The 23984-nt window shown below is 39.7% G+C and overlaps 1 protein-coding gene across 11 annotated transcripts in view; it reads right to left on the bottom strand.

Annotated features, from left to right (window-relative positions):
* The window catches only part of nrcamb (neuronal cell adhesion molecule b), a 264169-nt gene that overhangs the window by 212387 nt on the left and 27798 nt on the right, over positions 1-23984 (bottom strand). For 10 of the 11 annotated variants that reach the window (XM_056235385.1, XM_056235386.1, XM_056235388.1 and 7 more), the window contains exon 2: positions 20650-20683. The exons of the other annotated variant lie outside the window; for it this stretch is intronic. The gene's annotated coding sequence lies outside the window, so the exon portion shown is untranslated. The remainder of the gene's footprint in view (positions 1-20649; positions 20684-23984) is intronic. 11 annotated transcript variants of the gene reach the window in all.

Here is a 23984-nt window from a genome sequence, read left to right as displayed (position 1 = left end):
TGGTGGAGTCTGGGAAAGGCTTATAAGATCTGTTCGTTATGTACTGTACTCCACACTCCATCAACAGTCCATCGATGACGAGGGTCTTCAAACTCTATTCTGTGAAGTAGAGGCTATTCTAAACAACCGTCCTCTCTCCACAGTGTCCTCAGACCCATACGACCTAGAACCGCTGACCCCAAACCACCTTCTCCTGCTGAAAACTCAGCCCATTATGCCTCCTGGAATCTTTCTGAAATCAGACCTTTATGCTAGACGCCGCTGGAAACAGGTCCAGTAAATGGCAGACCTCTTCTGGCATAGATGGACCAAAGAATATCTTCTTCTACTCCAGGAAAGGCAAAAATGGACTGTAGTGAAGAAGAACCTGAATGTTGGAGATCTTGTTCTGGTGGTTGACCCCACTGCTCCTAGAGGGTCATGGCCATTAGGAAGAGTTCTAGAGACCAAGCCTGATCAAAAGGGGCTGGTCCGATCCGTGAAGCTCCAGACACAGACTTCAATCCTTGATAGACCCATTACCAAACTGTGCCGAATTCTGGAAAATGAAGAGTGTCCGGTGGTCCTTAAAGATCACCAATAAGGGATGTAATGTATACATATATACATATATTTCTAAAAAATATTAAGAGATTATTTGATTTCTGGCTCCTTTTTTATTTTATTTATTTTGAATAATTGATTCTATAGAGAACAATTAGGGGCCGGTGTGTAGGAGCCGCATTTGAGTTTTATTTTTGGTTTCATAATTTACTTATAATTGTTTTTTCTATTGCATTTGAGTGGTACACCTTCTACAGCCAGAGAGGGCGCTATCCTATAAGTTGGAGTGTGTAGCGCATGAGAGAAGGAGAAGGCGTGCCAGCTGATACAGTCTTTGACCTCGGCCTGGATCTGTGCTTCTGAAGCTTGGCCTGTGTGAGAAAGCTGAACGCCAAGCGCAACAAAGGAATGCTTAAAGACATTTAAACCAGTTCTCAGTTTTTGTTTTGTACTTTATATTTATTTGCAATAAATATCCACAATCATTCAAGCAACAACACTCTTGGATTTTCTTGGATTCGGGCTGTGAGTCTGACCCGGTACTCGCATTCTCCAGGTGGTTGGAAACATTAACAGGGGGTTACAGGAAAAACCCAACAATGTTTTTGCCGCTACAGTGTGTATGTATGTGTATGTGTGTGTGTGTGTGTGTGTATGTGTGTGTGTGTGTGTGTGTGTGTATGTATGTGTGTGTGTATGTATGTGTGTGTGTGTATGTATGTGTGTGTGTGTGTGTGTGTGTATGTATGTGTGTGTGTATGTATGTGTATGTGTGTGTGTGTGTGTATGTGTGTGTGTGTATGAAGCGTGTGTGTCATAATGGCGACGCTGGCCCACAGCAATCACTAAAAAACATCTCACCCGTCGTAACTGCCGCCGAAAATGCAGAAAAAAAGATGTTTAATATGCAGCTAAGGATACTCTACATAATTTGCTTAATAACAACTCTGAAGGGGACCTTGAAAGAAGCCCGCAAATCTGGCAAAATTTACATACAACAATGGCGCACCTACGACCCGGCGTCTCACCTGGTAGAAGGAATAGACAACCCGAGAGAGTTCGGCGGCTACATCCAGCGTCTTTCCGATGAGGAATGGTTGCGGTTTGAAGCAGAAGAAAGAGCTTTCCGAAAAATCCTGGACACGAAGCTGATCGACGATAGACGGAGGATAACATTTACTGGAACAGATCCGGCACAGTGGAATAAAGTCATGGCGATCTTAAATGGAATATATCATAAAAATGGCACGTTTTCTGCGCATCATCGAAACGGCAGACCTTACGGAATACCTTTTCTCAAATACACAGTGAGGATTCTCAACAAACTCCCGAACACTAACAAGCCTCCAACAGACAGAACATCGGAGGCTCTGACAGAATGGATAGAGAAACAATTCCGTTTTACGCGCGAGGTCATTCAACCAGCGCTCAGCAGAACAGCGAGGACGCAGCAGAAAAGACCCCTCAGAAAGGTGAGCCGCGATGAAATTGCTTATCTCTGGAATAACAACAAGACTAAAGCTATTAGAGTCATTCTTAATAATAGCACTTTCATAGAACCCCTGTCAGGCACGAATGATATAGAGCGACTTTATAACTATTATTGCGATAAAAACCAAGTAGACGCCACCGGTGAACGTCTCGCCACGCCCCCCTGACTAGATGCGCTAGAGTTAAATCCCCCTACCGAAACACCGAATACCTCGCTGTTTACATCTCAGGAGGTTTTAAGGGTGATTGAAAGCCTACCGAACAACAAGGCGTGTGGATCCGATGGCGTTACGTATGAAACACTTAAATCCACAAAACAATGGACATGTATCGCACTAACGCAAATATTTAATGTCTGTCTGGCCAACGAGAAAATACCAAACTCGTGGAAAGGAGCCCTTATTCACAGAATTCCGAAAAAAGACAATATACCTGATAACCCAGCAACATGGAGAGATATCTCTTTACTCCCTACAATCTACAAAGTTCTTATGAAATGTATTCTGAATCGCATCCTGCCATGGCTCTGCGAAACGAACATATTGTCGGAAAAACAAAAAGCCTATATTAATCGTCAAGGCATGAATGAGCATGTTTTCTGCTTGAAAACAGCAATCGATGATTTTAAGCATGAATCCACCAAGTTTTATGCAGTCTTTCTAGACTTCCGTGATGCATTCGGCTCATTGCCGCATGGCGTTATGATTAAAGCCTTAGACGAAATTAACCTACCCAAACCTTATATCAATATGATTAAGGATATCTACAGAAACTCCTTTATCCAGGTGATCTGTGGAGACCAACTGACTAGCCCAATCCAACTAAGAACTGGCATCAAGACAGGCTGCCCATGGAGTGCAGTAAACTTTATTCTAGCCCTTTACCAGTGGCTCTGCTCCCCCTTGCACATCAGATCGCCAAACCCTGTCCAGGCCTATGCAGATGACGTCCAGGTGTCATCCAGGGATGAGAAAGTGATAAAAACCATGCTCTCCCATACTGATAAATTCTTGCGATGGTCCAGACTAGAGGTGAAAAACACCAAGTGCGCTGTGTTTTATGAGAGACGCAGTGGAGGAAACAGGTGGTATCAAGCCAAGAAAGATAAGCAACCCTCCTTTTCCATCATGGGCAATGAAATTAAAGTGTATGCCCGCCATGAAACCTACTGCTATCTTGGACACCGGTTCAACATCGCGGGCGAATGGGAAGAGCAAATACGTGAACTTAGCAGTGAATACTGCACAAGGCTGGACATGGTGGATTCATCCCCCCTCCCTGTTACAATGAAACTACAGGCCATAAGAGAGATTCCCCTTTCCAAAATACAGCATCTCTTTGCAAACATACATATCCCTAAATGCACCTTAACCCCCTGGGGTCGGCTATCGCGCCGGCGCGATAGGCAGACTTTTTTTCTTATCAGTGCAAAAGAGACTCAAAATACTCTGTTGATTTTAATCTTACATGTAAGTGTTATACATCAGTCGATCCTGTTTAGTGTATATTATTTTTCTGTATACTCACAATAAAAACAAAGTGTTGTGCTTTTTGTCAAATGAAGAAAAATAAACATGATGCGAGTTTTGCCTTCTCTCTGTCAGTGCAGTCCATTCTGAAACGCGTCCGAAAAATTAACTCTAACTCTGCAAATACTTGTCACACAGGCACGAGAGATTTTTCTTTATGAAGCTTGAATTCTCTTCTTTTCAATGAAGTAATTTATATAAAAAACAAATATTCTCAGTTTATGTAATCTGTATGAAAAGAGAGTGCTGTCAGAATTTTTTTCCCCAGCTCATTACACTTCATTACGCGTTAATCTGACACGCCCACGGAGAACGCGCGCTATTCAAACGCAAATGTAGAGGAAAGCCATGACAACGCCCACATCAGCTGTTCCACCGCGGCGGTAAAATGTGGGGTGTATTTGCTACCTTTTACCGCTAAGAGGCGCTACAATCATAGACTCTGAAAAGTGTTCGTTTATTCTCTCTAATGCGTAATCTGCTGCTCATTCAGAGCGATTGAAAGCTGGTAGCAGATGAATTCAACAAGTGAAACGTAGTTAAAATAATTCATTACCACAATACTGAAATTAGGCTGAAATACTGAAATGAAATTGAATAAATAATGAAAACATAAAACATTGCAATAAAAACATTTAGGCTACATCAATGAAGCTTTACAAAAGCATAAGACTTTAACTCTAACAGCGTACAAACGGTGGCTCAGTGATCAACGCATCAACACGAGCTTCAGGGAGCTTCAATCGACCCGAGATCGAATCTCAATGTGGCATACATGTTGTTAACCGATGTTGGCCAACAGCGTTTATATTTTACCTTCTTGATGCTTAAATAGCTAACTGTTTATAACTGTTTACTTATTTAAAGTCAAGAGTTTTGTTTAATTATCATTACAACATAAATTTGCTACATTCCAGTAGAACCGCAGCCGCTGCACAAAGGACACAAACTGATGAAGGAAGATTGTCAGCCGATTGCATCAGAAAATGAAAATGAAGAAGCTCGTCTTTAGTCTGCTAAATTATTGTGTAATGTAAAAGAACACTAAAATTACTTAAGTTTGAAACCAAGTTCGAACATTTCAAGGTTTAAATAAAGTGTTTTTTTTTATTTAAAACAGGGTTGCATCGGGTTTAGAGTTTATTTCTTTTGCGATGCAAAATAAGAAACACTAGGCTAATATTATTCTTGCGACATTTTAAATTTGTATTGCCAAATAAATGACATTAAACAATTAAAACAGTAGGCCTACAAAACGAAAATTGTCCAAAGCAACATAATTAAATTAAAACATGCGTTTTTCTTTGCCTCTCTCGCGCTGAATCTCTTTTTAACAAGTTTATTTAGTCTCCCTCGCTCTCCATATGAAAGAGGAACATTAACACCTAGGCCTATTGTCCTGCGCGCACAGCACTGAACTGTCCCCCAACCCCCCACAGGCTATCGGAGTCTGAGGCTGATTTAACACAAAGAGAAGTCGTAATTCACACTTAAATCGCTATTCTAGACAGTGTTGATAATGAAGGAATTAAATGATTTAAGTTACATGTAGCCTAGTGAAATTTCTGTCATAAAAGTTTATTACTAAATATTTCATTATTTCAATAATTGATGAAATAAAACTGGTTTGGGCCAGCTTTTTCCAAGCAAAACTAAATATAATCTGAAAAAACGCATGTTCATTTGTTGTCATGAACAAAATGTTCAACTTAATATTAAATTCTACAGGGATCTTTGGATCCTTTCAACCAGGCATGCAATTTGTGAATTAAGTTTTTATTATTTTTTTTATTATTCAAATAAATATCGAACCACGGTGCTTCGTGGTAATGCTGCTAAATTAAATAACATGTAGGCCTATAGAATAATTATGAACTTAAATGAAACAATATCGCAACATTTCGACAAATACATTATTTGATCTGTTTTTACATTTTAATTCAGGGCGATTTAGCCTGCTACATTTCATTAGAGCGAGATTTTCACCCTTGTCATTTTCTCATTGGGAAGTGCTTACATAGGCTACATGTTTGAGTAGATCCTCTGTACCTCTCGTTTTCATATGGATTACATAATCAGATAACATTTATTAGCCTGAATATTTAGACATTTAAAGGCATTAGACAGAGCCGATTTCTTATAGTGACTGAGCTGAAGTGGCTTTCGGTTCATTTTTGTGACGCGCAGTTCCCGGAGACAGAGACGACAGATAAACTTTTGTCGTTAGCAAAAGTTCGAATAAAACCCGATTTTAGAAAAATGCATAGGGCCACTCGGCGTGGTCTGCCAAAACACTTAATTATAAACTTCAATATTTCATTCAAAATAATCTCAAAACGCTTTGTGAAATTTTGAAAAGCCGTGCATGCATTAAGGCCACTTGAACTATGGACAACTGAAACGCTGGTTTTGATTTTATTGTTTATCGTTGTTTAAACGTGCTTGTTCTGTTGCATATCTCTATTTTATATTTGATATGGTCTATTGGTGAAGTAGCCTATAGCATTGATTAGCTGTGGAGGGAGGGGTGTGGGGATTCAAATAATTCAGCAGAAGCAGGGATGTTTAGACCAGAAGGAAATCCCCGTCCCCCTGGCAAATCACACTTTACTTAAAACCATGTTTTTAAAAACTCTAGGTTGTAGGGAATCAAAAAAAATAATAATAATAGGCCTAATAAAATATATATATATATATATTGGCTATATATATAAAATTACTTTTTTTACAGAACTGCTTTTGAAATTACGATTGGCCTCATACGATTGGTACAGATGCAAAGTCGTTCTGTTGGATACTATTGTTCCTTAGTGTAAAATGGAAATGCATGGTAATTTTATTTTATAAATATAAGCAAAAAACTGTATGGTGTACCAGAGTTTTAGAGCTACACAAATCTCTCTGCATTAATAAATATAAAATTTACAATAGACCATGTTTGTTCGGGATTTGAACCCGTGTCATCTTGATGATCGAACCGTAAGTTCTACCACTCGGCTATGAATTTTCTCACTGAGAAATGCCCAAACGTTTGTTTGTCATGAGCGAGAAAACGTTTTGTCGTTAGCCTGTGAGTGTAGGCCTACTTTAGCCTACATGAATAAAAGTAGACCTTTTACAGTTTTAAAAGATGATATCTTATCTGTATGACCAACAATTACGCAGTAAGTTCTTTTAGCTGTTATGAGAAAAATAAATTCAAATGAACGCGCCGCCGCGTTTGTCAAACTCTAATTCAACATGCCAGAATAAAGCCAGATTTTAGAATAATGCATAGCCACTCGGCGTGGTGTGCCAAAATACCCTAATTATAAACTTCAATATTTCATTCAAAACCATCTCAAAACGCTTTGTGACATTTTAAAAAGCCGTGAATGTATTAAGGCCACTGGAACCCGGATCGTAACTGCAACGCGCTGCATGTCTCAATACAGGAGCAGAAGCGCTGGTTCAGATTGTATTGTTTGTTGTTTAAACGTGCATGTTGCATATTTAAAAATATTTGTTTAAAAATAAATGTTTGTTGTAGGCTTATTTGCAAATTACCATAACTTGTAGAATTTCATCCTTACTGTTAATTGACATTAGCCCCACTTACGTTTTGATAAATGTCCCTTTGCGCCACCTGGCGGTCATTTCGCGAACGACTTTGAAATGCGACTGGTTTATTTTTATTGTATTGGTCTACTTTAAAAAATAATACTTTATAAGACATTTATGGAAAAAGACTATTTTCTTTTCAAGATTCTGTAGAATGGCCCATATAGCATTTGACTAGAATTTGTTTCCAGGTATGACTAAAAATGTGCTTTTGGCTTTCATTTATATTTTGATTGTTTGTATATATATATATATATATATATATATATATGTGTGTGTGTGTGTGTGTGTATATATATATATATATATATATATATATATATATATATTTAGGCTATATATATACAAGAAAGAATGCAATGACAATATATATATATATATATATATATTGTCCTTGCATTATTTCTTGTGTGACACCCCTGAATGAAAGGCTCATTATTATGTAGGGTCACTGTCTGAGAACCACTTAATATTCATGATAGGGGTTGGGCCGTTCCGCCCATCTGCATATTGCCTTGGCAAACAAAAAAATGTTTTTCACAATTTAAAACAATCTATTGGTTTATGTGAATGATTAGGAAGGATGATTTTCAGATCATTTTGAAGCCAGAACTCGAAGCGTCAACATCCATTTGTCAAAAGTCTTGTGGACACATATTTAGTATTTGTTTTGTGGTCTTATTTCAGCAGCTTTCATTTTAATTTTTTTCAATAACCACGCATAAACAATATTCTCTTAAAAATACAAACAATGTACATACAAGTTGCTCACAGATTATGGTAGCCCTGTTTGTGCTATATAGAGTGAATTTACACCTTTGCCATTAACATGTTTATAAATAACTGAAAAAAGCACAAATGTAAGGGCATCACAGAACATCCAAATGGCCCCAAAAACACCTCAGACCCCAGAGGGTTAAATGAGCTGAATAATAAGACTGTAGGCCTGGTAAGACGCTGGATAGGACTAAATACACACTCGACAAGAGATGTCCTGTTTCACAGGTCTAGAGAGGGAGGGCTGGGCGTCCCTCACATAGAGTGGGTGTATGTTGCCGCCAGAATAAGCAACCTGTTAAGGATGTTAAACAATGATGACGCAGCCGTGCGTGAGCTCGCCCGAGCCTCACTTCTACTACATCTGGGGAAACGCAAGGTTCCTCTCTCTACATCAGATGACGCCAGCTTCCTTGGGTTTAGAAGAAAACCCAATGGAAAATTGGACACCAACACACCAGGCTTTGGCGTGCGCTCGGACTGGCTGGACCTGAACAGGCCCGACCACAGAAATGAGCCGGACAGTGCACATGACAACTGCTGTAAATGACATGAAATTCTCTCAGTCCTCGCGCATCTGATAAGGCCTCATTAGATAATTTACAGGACGATTTTAGGCAATCAATTGCTTCAATCACACTGGGGAGGTGGTGAGCAATAGGTCTTACTTTTTCTTTTACTGTCTATGGTCTTACCGCGTCAATTCGCGCACTCCATCGTGTGTCGCTCACTCGCGCTGCTGACCGCGAACTGGCGCGAAGCACTGGCGTTTTGACTTACGTACAACAAAATAGCCTACTCAGACCATTTTCAGGAGAGGGGTGTTTCATTATGACACAGGCTACATTTTACTCAAGCAACATTAAATAAAATGCATTTTTTTTCTCACTTTCAACAATAAATGGTGCTATTTTGGTTAAAAATAAAATATGGTAACCTTTGCTTATATTTAGGATGAACATAATTATTCCTGGACTGCATGGGCCCCCCCTTGCGGCTAGGCCCCAGAAAACGTTCCCCTTTATCCCCCCTTATGGACGGCCCTGGACCTGAATGACCTCTGCAACCGCGTCCAAACATCCAACTGCGCTGGAGGAACATAGCAGGACAGTCTGTGGAAGTTAAAAAGAACATTGTCACGGACTCAACCATCACGGCAGAAGGAACCATCATAACTGGCGACAACATTCAACTCCTTGACACTCAAAATACTAGAAGGACAATAATCGATCACTTCCATTTGCGTATGATACAACACTGGACAGGCCTACGCCTACAAGGACAACTGGCCTGCCTGCCCTGTGCTGACCATAACGTGTCACACACAGTTCTGAAAAACACAGCCCTACAAGATGACATCCACAGATTTACAATTAAAGCACGTCTTCAGGTACTACCAACAAAGTTCAACTTAGCAACATGGTTTCCATCTGCACACGAACCGTTTTGCCTGCAACACCACAGCCGGCAAAGAGAGACAATCGCGCACATCCTTAATGGCTGCCCTGCCTACAAAGGACTGTACACGACCGTATCGTTGCACTCTTAGTGAAGGAGCTCAGAGACAATGTCAATTTCACCACAATCCATTTTAACGAAAAGATCAAGATAGACTGGTTCTCACCTCCACACGAACAGTGCACTACATTGGAAACTGCTATAAATCACTTTCCAAATACACCTGATATAGTTGTAATTAATGAACACACCAAAGCGGTTACAATAATAGAAATTGGTTGCTCTTTTGATGCTTACATGGACACCTGCCATGCTTCAAAACTGTTGAAATATCAACCATGGTACAATGTCTTCAATAACTTTGGCTATTCTTGTAAAGTTATTGCCCTCATTTTCGGTAGTTTAGGCCATGTGCACAAGTTGTGTGTAAGAGGCCTGCAGATTTGCGGACTACATAAGAACAAGGCCAAAAAACTGACAAGATATTGCTCTGTGTCAGCTGTAATTGGTAGCCTCTACATATGGAGGCGTAGGTGCCACCTTTACCCTTAATGTGCATAATGGACTGAGATATTGTTGGCTGCTGTTGTACACTTTTTTTGTCAAATTTGAATTATGCCATGATATATGCTTATCTTTTAATTCAAATAAAGAATTTAAATGTGTGTAATTCTTCACACACACACACACACACACACACACACACACACACACACACACACACACACACACACACACACACACACACACACACACACACACACACACACAGAGCTATACAACACGCACAACACGCACAATCATGAGGGTTTATCAGGGAAATCATTTTTTGCATTTAAAGTCACTATAATTCTTGGTTTTCCAATGGAATATTACAGTGTTTATTGTAAATGATTAATCGGTGCACACCATCATTATTGTTTAATAATGCTGAATGAGAATAACTTCCTCGTGCAGCATCTCTTCTCTTCTCTGATGATGTGGGCGGGGCTATAACCTGTCACTCACAGGAGATCAGCCAATAGCAAACCACAACCATCCAATCAGTTCCCCACGGACACAGGCAAGCCCCGCCCACATTTGCTCTTGTTCCAGAAGCGTTTCACCCGATATACGACACAATAGAGGAGATCTGTGTTCATTTAGCACACGTTCACATGGGAAAACACTGTAAAACTGTGTGAATGAAGCTGTAACTGCGGCATCATGACACACACACACACACACACACTCACACTCACACACACACACACACACACACACACACACACACACACACACACACACACACACACACACACACACACAGACACACACACACACAGACACACACACACACACACACACACACACAGACAGACACAGACACACACACACAGTCACACACACACAGACACACACACACACACACACACACACACACACACACACACACACACACACACACACACACACACACACACACACACACACACACACACACACACACACAGACACACACAGACACACACAGACACACACACACAGACACACACACAGACACACACAGACACACACACACCGTCACAGACTATAACATCCTCTTACTCCCAGTGTTAATATCAGAGTAGAGCTGAGCGTCACACAAAGGCATTCCTCCAGCATACGTTTCCCAGAAGCCCCGCATCAGCTTTATAATTGTAGAGGCGGTATGCAAATAATCAGGCTGATTAACATATGAATGGTGGGATGAATCCAGCTTTATAAACACCAGTTCTCTGGATAAAACAACAATGTGTGTCTGAGCTGTTGTTCTTCCTGACCCGTGATCTCCGCTCGCAAACTCAACAATATCTCTGCAAATATCTCAAAAAACAAATAACTAAGCACTAGAGATGATCCGATAAAAGCCACACTGTACAAATTATACGAGCGATAAGATATGAAAACATATATTTTTACATTGCTTTAACTCATCAAAAGAAGTTAAGCAGTTTTCAACTTTTTTATTTAGTTATACAAGACTCAACTCATTTTTTAAAGTCAGTTTAATGTAATTTAAGTTTGAAATGACTTAAACATCCAAGTTGATTGTACTTAAATTTAAGGCAGAAACTTTTTTTTTAAAGGGGCGGTTGATTGTGATTTCACTTGTCTAGCTGTAGTGAGTGTGTGATGTTGCAGTTTGAGCGTAGACAACATCAGCACAGTTACGACTCCACGCTCAGAGCAAACGGAGAGATTTACTCTTACAGAAATCACTTTTTAAGGACTACAACAAACGGCTGGTAGAACTACACGAGCTTCTGCCGGGTTAGTGACATCACTAACCCTAGAATTTGCATAAACCCCGCCCCCGGGAACGTGATTAATAGATTATCATGACAGAATGATAACTCCACATCCGCTGCACAAACTCATCAACTAACCGTTCAGAAACTCTGTTGCTTCTACTTTGTGACTTCTTCCTGATTCTCTCCATCACTCCGGTTTGAACATAAACATTGACATTTTCAGTGTGTGTGTGTGTGTGTGTGTGAGGTAAAAGGACACGAGCTCTTGAAGCTCCGCCCCCTGTGCCGGGAGCAGCAGCTTATTTGCATTTAAAGGGACACACACACAAAACCGGCGTGTTTTTGCTCACCCTCAACAAGGGACAATTTTAACATGCTATATAAAAATATCTGTGGGGTATTTAGAGCCGAAGCTTCACACACACACTCTGGGGACATCAGAGACGTATTTTGCATCTTGTGAAAAGGGCATTATACCAGCGCTTAAGTTACTCTTGTGTTTTTGTCTCTTCTGACTCAAGGACACTTGCTTTTGTCGTCCTGCTCGTTTCTGTCGTTTTTCTATGCGATGGAAAGCAAATGTTTACACAGCGATTCATTCCCTGTGAACTCCATTAACATTCCCCGTCTTTCTCACACTCATACGCACACACACACACACACACACACACACATCCTCTGAGATGCTAATGTCTGGCAGCGTCTTAAAGGAACGAGGTCTCGTTAGCATGCAGTGTGAAGCGAGCGCTAAACTACACAACACCTCCACAGATTACAGGTCTCAGATCAGCTTAATCAGAGTCTGAGGCCGCACGTCACATGATGATGACGGCTCATTTGCATATGCAAATACAAACACAGGGCTGCCAACTTTTGAGTTTAGCTTGGAGTGATAATAATGGGGACCTTTCATCACAACAAGTGTATTGTGATTGTCAAAACATTTGGTAACTAAGCAGAACTGTATTAAGTTGTAAAGTGACTGGTATGCTACGGTTTTTATTATTGCTTGACACAGATTTCAATTCAATTAACTTGATTCAATATCGATTTATTTTGATAAATATTACAGAAGATACATGTTATATCTCACCTAATGCTGTAAACAGAGAGCCCTGTTGGCGGTAACACTTTATTTTAAGGTGCTTGTAATAAGCAGTAATTAACAGTTAATAAGACACTTATAAGACCTTATAAGATGCATATAAGATGCATATAAGCATTAACTAATTATAATAAATTAATAAAATAAAATAATAAATGTCTCAAGTATCAATACATTGCACTTTTAGAACAGCCGGACAAACATAAATGGTAACACAAACTCCCAGTCCCTTAAAAATTGACCTTCCCAACAGGGAGTAGTTTCCCTGATCTCTTCAGGGCCTGGACCTTTAATTAACCCTTGTATGAAGTAGTTAATGCTTATATGCATCTTATATGCATCTTATAAGGTCTTATAAGTGTCTTATTAACTGTTAATTACTGCTTATTACAAGCACCTTAAAATAAAGTGTTACCCTGTTGGCTAGTATGATTATTAAAGGTTAACAACTCATTTTAAATATAAAGTGTTTTTTAATAACAACAACTTTATAATATTGTAATGATATAAGTAAAAATATCATAAATATGTATTATAGTGCACATGTTTCGATAAATACTCTCTATAGCTAACTTTTCTTTCTTTAAATCATTAAATGTCTTTCCTGAGGTGAGCGTTATGTGACTCGTTGTTCTCCAGCTGTTTCACAGACGTCGTGAAGAAACACTGATCGATGGATATTATGTATGAGGGATAAACATTCGGTAAGTTGTTCTGTCTCTTTCAACACACTATTGTTCATTGGTGTGGATTCACTGTTAGCTAGTGAAGAGATGATCGTCTCACTGAGGCTCCAGCGATCGGTCACCTCACTTTTACAAGCCCAAACTGTATTTATTGTTTGAATTTCGTAATAAGATTGTCAGAGTCTGAGAGCTGATGATTGGCTTGATATCGAGAGTAATCTTCTGTGTCGAGTCTGTCGGTGTCGAGACACAGTTACTGGTAACCAGAGCCGGTTCCAGGACCCAGAATCAGCTGATTTATGCGTGAGCGGAGACAGTCATTGGACGGCGGGGAAAACACATGTCCTGCTGTTGACCTTCTTAATAAGCAAAAAGGAAACAAGATGAAGCCATGCATCCGTTCTGATTCCTGCCTTGTGTTCCCCTGTCTTGTGTGTCTTGTGTTATTTCCTGTTCTCTGCCATGTTTTGTAGTCCTTTGTAGTTTTTCTTGTTGATTCCTGATGTTCCCAGGTGTGTCTTGTTCGCCAGTCTCCCCTTGAGTGTGTGTATACCCCAGTGAGTGTGTGTATACCCCAGTGAGTGTGTGTATACCCCAGTGAGTGTGTGTATACCCTAGTGAGTGGAGTGTGTGTATACCCCAGTGAGTGTGTGTATACCCCAGTGAGTGTGTGTATACCCCAGTGAGTGTGTGTATACCCCAGTGAGTGTGTGTATACCCTAGTGAGTGGAGTGTGTGTATACCCCAGTGAGTGTGTGTATACCCCAGTGAGTGTGTGTATACCCCAGTGTTCCTCATGTTCTTTGTCTGGTCTTGTCCTTCTTAAGAAAACCACAACTAACTGTTCAATAACATCATTATAAAGTCTAATTAGAAGTATATTAAAGGAGTAGTTAATTTACTCTCTCCTCGTCATCCAAGATGTTCATGTCTTTCTTTCTTCTTTCTTCGGTTTTTGAGGAACACACTCCAGGGTTTCTCCATATAGTGTCTTCAATGGGGTCCAACGGGTCGAAGGTCCAGATGTGAGTTTCAGTGCAGCTTCAAAGTCTCGACACGATCCAGCCGAGGAATAAGAGTCTGATCTAGACAAACCAGCCCACATTTATAACACAATACACATTTATATACTTTATAACCACAAATGCTGGTCTTCCACTAGCTGTGATGCGACACACATTACGTGATCAGGGTGAAAGGTCAAGCGTGACGTAGGTGTAAGAACAGACCCAGTGTTTATAAAGCCGTGCAAAGACTGAGTCAAACGCCATTTACAGAACAAATAAATAAATAAAAGGTAAAAGTTTTTCACCCTTCCCTACATTTCTGAACCGGAACACGCTTGACCTTTCACCCTGATGACGTAATGTGTGTCGCATCACAGCTAGAGTAAGACCAGCATTAGTGGTTAAAAGTATATAAATGTGTATTGTGTTATAAATGTCCGCTGGTTTGTCTAGATCAGACTCTTATTCCTCGGCTGGATCGTGTCGAGACTTTGAAGCTGCACTGAAACTCACATCTGGACCTTCGACCCGTTGGACCCCATTGAAGACACTATATGGAGAAACCCTGGAGTGTGTTCCTCAAAAACCGAAGAAAGAAGAAAGAAAGACATGAACATCTTGGATGACGTGGGAGAGTAAACTATCAGGACATTTCAACTCTGAAGTGAACTACTCCTTTAACGATATGATCTGGTAATATCTAAATGTATGTGTGTGTGTTAAATGGATGTTTCCGAGCCTGAACACACACATTGCATCAGTGTCAGCGAGTCCTTCACGGGCTGCTGGGTAAAGCTAACCCGCGCCGGCTGGGATTGTGATGCTAATGTGAGTTCTATGGCGGATCAATAGTGGCTTTAGGATGTGCTGACCGGCGCTCGCCTGCGCTTTCTCTCTATTGTGGAGATCCGCTGTGGAAGCTTCTGTCCAGAAACACACACTGAACCCTGAGAGACACCGCAAATACACACAAACACACACTGCATTTACACTTACACCAGTCATTAACCCCTTAACTGCCAGCGGGACACTTTCACTGACATATATTTATCACATATTTTAGTAATAAGGTGTCAATCGAAAGATTAAAGACTACAAACTCTTCCTTTATCCCCCTCCCCCTATCAGGCGGTGTCAGGTTTCATATTACATTTGCACTATTTTATTATCAAATCTTTTTCTAATCTTGACAGATTGCACATGGAGTTGAAGAGCTGGAAAGTTTGCATGTTTGGCGACTGTGATATTATGACAGAAACATATTCATTTGTCACAGCAGAACGTGTGAGCGTTAAAGCGCATAAATAAAATCCTATTTTTGGGGATGTCAACTTCAAATTTGGAACACAGCTTTGATTTTAGAGCAATTTTAGAGTCCAACTTATTTTGTAATATATATATATTATGTATAAAATATAAATGTTTAGTACAGTGCATTTGCTTTACAGTAAACATCTATAACTTTTTTACACTTTAATTTTTTTAAGCGCTTTCAACTTCTGCAATAAAGCATGTAAATAGTAATGTTTAATGTTAGAAAAATTCATGTTCATGTTTATAGTGCTAATGCATTAACTAATGTTAAAAGATACAACTTTTGATTTTTTAAATGCATTAGTAAATGTTGAAATGAACTAAGTTTAGAAAGTATTGTTCATTATTAGTTCATGTTTACTAGTGTAGTTAACTAATGCTCATTTCTGACTAAATAAAATCAAACAATAGGAAGTTCTTATTAATAAACGATGCCATGATGATTTTTCTCGTACACCACCCGTCACCTACACCATAGCACGTGATGACCCTAATCTGGCACACTATCTAGGGCAGAGGAGTGAACTGGGACGCACTCACACACACACACACACACACACACACACACACACACACACTCACACACACACACACACACACACACACACACACTCACACGAGTCTGAGCTGTTTTTCCTCTGTATTCTCAATATATCTGATTATATGAGCAATAAAAGCCTGATGAATGAAAGATGACACTCAACACCACACACACCGCCTGTGTTTAGACTCTCTCCTCGCGGTGATGCGGACTGACTGGCGTAGGCGCTGTGAACTCGTGATCCTCACACACACACACACACACACACACACACTCGTCTCAGAGGCTTCTCGAGGTGAGACTCTGCCTCCCACTCAGCATCCCGGGATCAGTGTGTCCGCTCGGGAATAAAGACGGCTCAGTGTGTGTGTGATCGGCCTCGACTGTGGCCTTAACACACACAGACACACACACACACATCTGACACCCGTTAACACACACATCTGACACCCTCACCAAGACATGAAGACCGACAGATTCTCACTGTCAGGGATGATGATCAAGACTCAAACACATGAAGACATCTGAATGGTTCCGCAGGTTTGACCGGGAGTGTGTACAGACAGAGAGCGAGCGGGCGAGAGACACAGATGTAGGATGGAGGGATTCTCGGGACTCTTTTCACCTCATTGAAGCTGCAGGTGAATAGAAATCACTTCCCCTTCATCGCCCACAAAAGCCACGACCCTCCGATCCGCCAACAAAACCTCATTCAGAGTGTGAGAAAATCACATCACTGTGGCGGACGAGGGGGTCAGAGCCCAGAACACACACACACACACACACACACACACATGCACGCACACACACTTCACAGGTTCCTTCTGCATCCTTCCACACACACTTCAGCTTTCACGTGCAGAAATGCTGTGGGTTTTTGAGCAGTGATCTGAAGATCTGAACTGAAACGGTTGTACTTCATGAATGCTGAAGTACAATGAATGAAAACTGAAATGCGTCTCTTTTTAACCTGTTGCCCTCAGGTCAGATTTCATAACTTCTAAAAAAGCCACCGTTTTTAGTACGGGAAAAACTACATGGATTAAAGACAAAATACACTTTCCCCCCAAATGTTTCAAATTATTTTTTAAGAGATATAACTATTCCTGGGTCAATTAACAGGCTCACACACACACACACACACACACACACACACTCCGCTGCCTGTCACGATCCACTGGTGTATGGAGGTCAACAGAAGCACAGCTATTGGGGTCAGGGAATCAGGTCACCCAGAATGCACTGCAGCGCACGGGTCGAGCGGACCGACACACTCAGTGTTTGAGATCCGACAAACAGCAGCGTTCGGCCCGATGGAAAGAAGTGCGCTTAAAAAGAGTGATTATTACAGAAATAATACACAGTAAAAGATTATACAGTGCATCCGGAAAGTATTCACAGCGCTTCAGTTTTTCCACATTTTGTTGTTAAAGGCTTTTCCCAAAACGGATTAAATTCATTATTTTCCTCTAAATTCTGCAGTTTCAGTCCAGCTGTGGCGGACACACACCTGTCTCTATAAGATCTCACAGTGCATGTCAGAGCACAAACCAGCCCGTTTCCAACACTTAATTACGTTATTTGCAATTAATGCATTAAAGTTTTACATTTAAATTAAATGCAATTCCATTAACTTTTCTTTTGACCCACTTTAAAATACACTTTTAAGATTTGAAGTACACTACACATGTGCATTCGCTACAGTTAAGTGCACTTCTGCCCGCGGGCTGCTCGGGTCACATGATCACACCTGCGTGATGATGACCAATCAGAGAGAGAGAAACCGCATCACACACACATCCCACAGTCCCTGTAATCATACACAGACCCCACAGCCAATCAGAAGCCGGCTGACGTTTATCAATGATGTTGATGCACAGCAGCACGTTATTGATCTCACACACACACACACACACACACACATCTACAGCTCATTTATATGCTAATGAGTCATGCATATTCATGACATGTGTCATATTACTGTTTCACCATGTTGCTGCAAACACTTCCCTCTTATACTTCTCTCTGTCTGCTGACAACACACACACGCACACACACATGCACACGCACACACACACACACACACACACACATTTTCATAGAAAATCTAATTTTTTTCAGTGCATTTAAAGCATCAAGTTACTAAAATGACTTGAATGTAATCATGTTTTTGAAGTCATGATCTTGCTGAGACGCTGAAGAGTAACGCCCGTTTCACACATACTCCGTCTGCAGTGCGTATGCGGTGCGTATTTTTTTCCGTACCCATGTTAAAGGGGTCATATAATGCCATTTTTGTACAAGCTAATATGATTCTTTAGGGTCTAAATTAAAAGTTTGTAATATACTTTAATTAAAAATTCTCATTAGTATTGTAAGAAAACACTTATTTTACCTGGTCAAAAACAGCTCTGTTTTCAGCAAGCCGTTTCAGTGCATATGCCTTTAAATGATAATGAGCTTTGCTGACTCCGCCCCTCTGTTCTGTGCGTACACTGTTTGTAACACAATAACACAATAACCATAACGCGTTGTTCAGTATAAACGTGGGATTATGAATTATATTGAGAACGTCATACATAGAAAACATGCCGTAATGTACCCTGAGTGTAAACCTTAGACTCATTCATTGTGAAGCGTGCAGCTAGCGATTTGCAAAGATTAATATATTAATATAAAGTTTAATAAAACGTTACACTCACTTCCGTTCTTCTGGAGATTCAGCAGGAACACGAATATCTGGTAGCAGCTACCGATCCATTTTTCATGAGCAGCTTCTTAGCAAATCCAGCTTTATACTGACCCTCGTTTATAAAGCAGTCTGGTGAGAAATGATTCGCGCAAACATGAGAGCATTGACGTTGCTCGTGGGGAATATTCCCTTCGAAAACAAACTCAGCCACTGCGTCTTCAGCGGTTCGGATTTAGGAACATTAAAATGACTGTGTTCGTTATTACACCCAAGAACAGAACACCACAATCGCTTAGACGCCATTCTGCTCATAGACAGCGCTCCGGCATATCAACAATGACCGCGCCGGTCCGCGCAGACTATGATTGACAGCTCTCTCATGGAACTGATCTCACCCGCGAGGGCGGGTCTGTGTTGAGACACTCCTGTCAATCAACAATCGTGGGAGGGGCTTCCGACCGTGTAACGTCACACGGTCGAACGGCTTGATTTGAGGCAGGGGAAAACATATAAGGAGATTAAAACATAACCACTGGATGGATTTGTATCATTATATGATGGTTGTGTACAGGCACTGCCAACACACATTTCAGTACAATCAACTTGTAAAAGTGCATGTACCATTATATGACCCCTTTAACAGGTTAGAGCTTTCACACTGCACGCGGATGCGGTCCGGCGATCCGTTCCAGTTGCGGTGCGTATACAGCAGTGCAGAGATCGTTTCCGCACCGAGTCTATTTCTGCTGTGCTGCAAACGCTGAATTAAAGTGACAGCGCACGGTTCGTGGTCAAAATGAACACAGACTGACCTGAATATGTAGTAATTTCACCATAAATGCATTTAATTCAATAAAATGTAGTAATCTCACCATAAATGTATTTAATTCAATAAAATGTAACCATAAATGCATTTAATTAAATACTACTTTTTTCACAGTCATCTTTTTACTTTAAGACCAGGGTAAAGCAAAGAAAGCTACAAATTTACTTCAACAAGGCCACATAATGAACGACACTCGTCTCATTCGTTGAGGTGGAAAAACAAGTTATTTGTGGCATGCAAGATTTATTGTATACAGATTTGAATTATGCAAAAGAAAAGGTATGAGTCTGCTGTTTTTGTCAATTTTAAGTTTTAATTTAAAATGTTTGTGATTTTAATATAAGTACATGGTTAAATATGTTACCACTTGCTTGAGCAACTTAATATATAATCTAGGCCTATATAAAAGTACTGCATTGAATAATACGTTGTTTAAATTGTGTTTTAAACGTGAATAGGCCTACAAAGAGAATTGCACTGGAGGCAAAAACTTTTGCTGCTGATAACTTGATTTGATTGATGATTTTTTGAAATACAAATAGTGAGTAAATGTGTTTGTGGTACAGCCGCGGATCAGTTGCGCACTGCAAACGCACGCAGCATATGTGAAAGCACTATAGCGCGTGCTGCTCCTGTACCGCATACGCACCGCAACACGCACCGCATACGCACTGCACACGGAGTATGTGTGAAACGGGCGTAAGAGCTTCACGTCACACACATCAGAGCTGCTCACACACACACACACAGATAAACAGCCCTGATCACTGATGTGAGATTTAACCGCATGTCTCAGACTGAACTCACCAGAGAAGATCTGTGTATGTTCTGTCAGATGAACCTGAAACACACAAACACACACATTCAGTGCTGGAAATCACCGATCAAGAACGACAACATCAGACCAGAAGAACGGGAAGAAACGAGAGAAAGAGAGTGTGTTGAGCTAGAGAGATAAAACACCTTCAGAAGTTACGAGACATTTACATATCGCGCACCAGACAACATAATAACTACTGATCATACAATAACCCAACATAATAACTACTGATCATACAATAACCCAACATAATAACTACTGAACATGCAATAACCCAACATAATAACTACTGAACATGCAATAACCCAACATAATAACTACTGATCATACAATAACCCAACATAATAACTACTGATCATGCAATAACCCAACATAATAACTACTGATCATGCAATAACCCAACATAATAACTACTGATCATACAATAACCCAACATAATAACTACTGATCATGCAATAACCCAACATAATAACTACTGATCATGCAATAACCCAACATAATAACTACTGATCATACAATAACCCAACATAATAACTACTGATCATACAATAACCCAACATAATAACTACTGATCATACAATAACCCAACATAATAACTACTGATCATACAATAACCCAACATAATAACTACTGATCATACAATAACCCAACATAATAACTACTGATCATGCAATAACCCAACATAATAACTACTGAACATGCAATAACCCAACATAATAACTACTGATCATACAATAACCCAACATAATAACTACTGATCATACAATAACCCAACATAATAACTACTGATCATACAATAACCCAACATAATAACTACTGATCATACAATAACCCAACATAATAACTACTGATCATGCAATAACCCAACATAATAACTACTGATCATGCAATAACCCAACATAATAACCAGTGGCGGATTTAGCAAATTGGGGGCCCAAAGCGAAGGTACGTATGGGGGCCCCCCATCCCATCTTTGAGAACGGAAAAAAAAATTACTGACTGAATGGTAGGAAAAGCTAATCTACAGGGAAGTAAAGGTTGGAGAGGAGAAAAAAACCCCTTCCCAACAGAGAATAAGGTTTCAGATAACACCTGTCTTTGCCAAAATGCCAGGAAACCCAGCACTGTTTATTCTTTTTTTAAGATCAAATCCATATCAATATAACCAGCAAGACAAGTAGTTATGGTAAACCCCCACAAACAGCCATATACTTAGCAAATATTGCCAAGATGAATAATTGACTTTGTATGAGTGAGTGAGGTTGCAATTGGCATTGCAAATGAGATTGACATTTAAAACATTCTACAAACAAACATTTTTATATGTTTGTATTAGTTTGTATATTTTGTAATGTAATAATTTCACAGTTAATCTACAAATGAATGTAGAGACAACATAAAGACAGTATATTTTAAATACTTGTTTAATGGCATCTTTTTATGAATGAAGGTCATTATCACTGATACTAATACAGCTATTAATGTCTGGATAACAATGATTTTTTTCCCCTAATTTTAAACATTAATTATAGCCAGCCATCCAACATTACAGTGTAATTGAAAGCCAACAAATTTACATTTTGTTAGGCTTCAAAAAATATATAACAACTTTTAATTTACGTGAACTTAAAATCATCAGACAAACCCATAATAAATGTCATATTTACTTTCGCCCTTTCAGTCTAACAGTATAACTTACACGTTATCCTCAACTAGCGTCACTTCACAGCTGCTGCTGTAGCGGCATGTGTCCCCAACAGTAGGCGTAAAAAAGTTTGTCATTTTTGGCAGCGTTACCAAATACATATCGGCGTCTTTTGTCTTTTTTTCTTTTATTTGAGCCGCTTGGGTAACTTCGTTTCATTTTCGCGTTTAGAGTCGTCTTGCTTCGTTGTGTACTTCCCAGTCCTCCTGTCATGTTTATCTTTCGCGGTTTCGCGCCGCGCACAGTTACGGACGAGTCCATTTTATTGCGAAAGTAGGGGGTGTTATGTGTAGGGACAGATAACCATGAACTGGACATTTTAACTACTACTTCAACATTTCAACGTATTTCTTAAGAATATTAATAACATTTACTATGCGTTTGAAGCGTTCATGATGATAAGGGGCTTTTTCTTTTCTTTTATATATATTTTTTTGAGGTTGGTTGGGGGCCCCCCTACTACGACCGCTGGTAGGGGGCCCCAAGCAGCCGCCTACCTATGCCTCTATGTTAAGACCGCCACTGATAATAACTACTGATCATACATTAACCCAACATAATAACTACTGAACATGCAATAACCCAACATAATAACTACTGATCATGCAATAACCCAACATAATAACTACTGATCATGCAATAACCCAACATAATAACTACTGAACTACTGAACATGCAATAACCCAACATAATAACTACTGAACTACTGATCATGCAATAACCCAACATAATAACTACTGAACTACTGAACATGCAATAACCCAACATAATAACTACTGAACATGCAATAACCCAACATAATAACTACTGATCATGCAATAACCCAACATAATAACTACTGATCATGCAATAACCCAACATAATAACTACTGAACTACTGAACATGCAATAACCCAACATAATAACTACTGAACTACTGATCATGCAATAACCCAACATAATAACTACTGAACTACTGAACATGCAATAACCCAACATAATAACTACTGAACATGCAATAACCCAACATAATAACTACTGAACTACTGAACATGCAATAACCCAACATAATAACTACTGAACATGCAATAACCCAATGCAATAACCCAACATAATAACTACTGATCATGCAATAACCCAACATAATAACTACTGAACTACTGATCATACAATAACCCAACATAATAACTACTGAACATGCAATAACCCAACATAATAACTACTGATCATGCAATAACCCAACATAATAACTACTGATCATGCAATAACCCAACATAATAACTACTGAACATACAATAACCCAACATAATAACTACTGAACATGCAATAACCCAACATAATAACTACTGATCATGCAATAACCCAACATAATAACTACTGATCATGCAATAACCCAACATAATAACTACTGAACTACTGAACATGCAATAATCCAACATAATAACTACTGAACATGCAATAACCCAACATAATAACTACTGATCATGCAATAACCCAACATAATAACTACTGAACTACTGAACATGCAATAACCCAACATAATAACTACTGAACTACTGAACAGGCAATAACCCAACATAATAACTACTGAACATGCAATTACCCAACATAATAACTACTGAACTACTGAACATGCAA

Source organism: Rhinichthys klamathensis, unplaced genomic scaffold (genome assembly GCF_029890125.1).
Source record: "Rhinichthys klamathensis goyatoka isolate OS25496 unplaced genomic scaffold, OSU_Roscu_1.1 h1tg000421l_1, whole genome shotgun sequence".
In the NCBI taxonomy this organism is placed as follows: Eukaryota; Metazoa; Chordata; class Actinopteri; order Cypriniformes; family Leuciscidae; genus Rhinichthys; species Rhinichthys klamathensis.
This window is presented reverse-complemented; position numbering and strand designations above follow the sequence as displayed.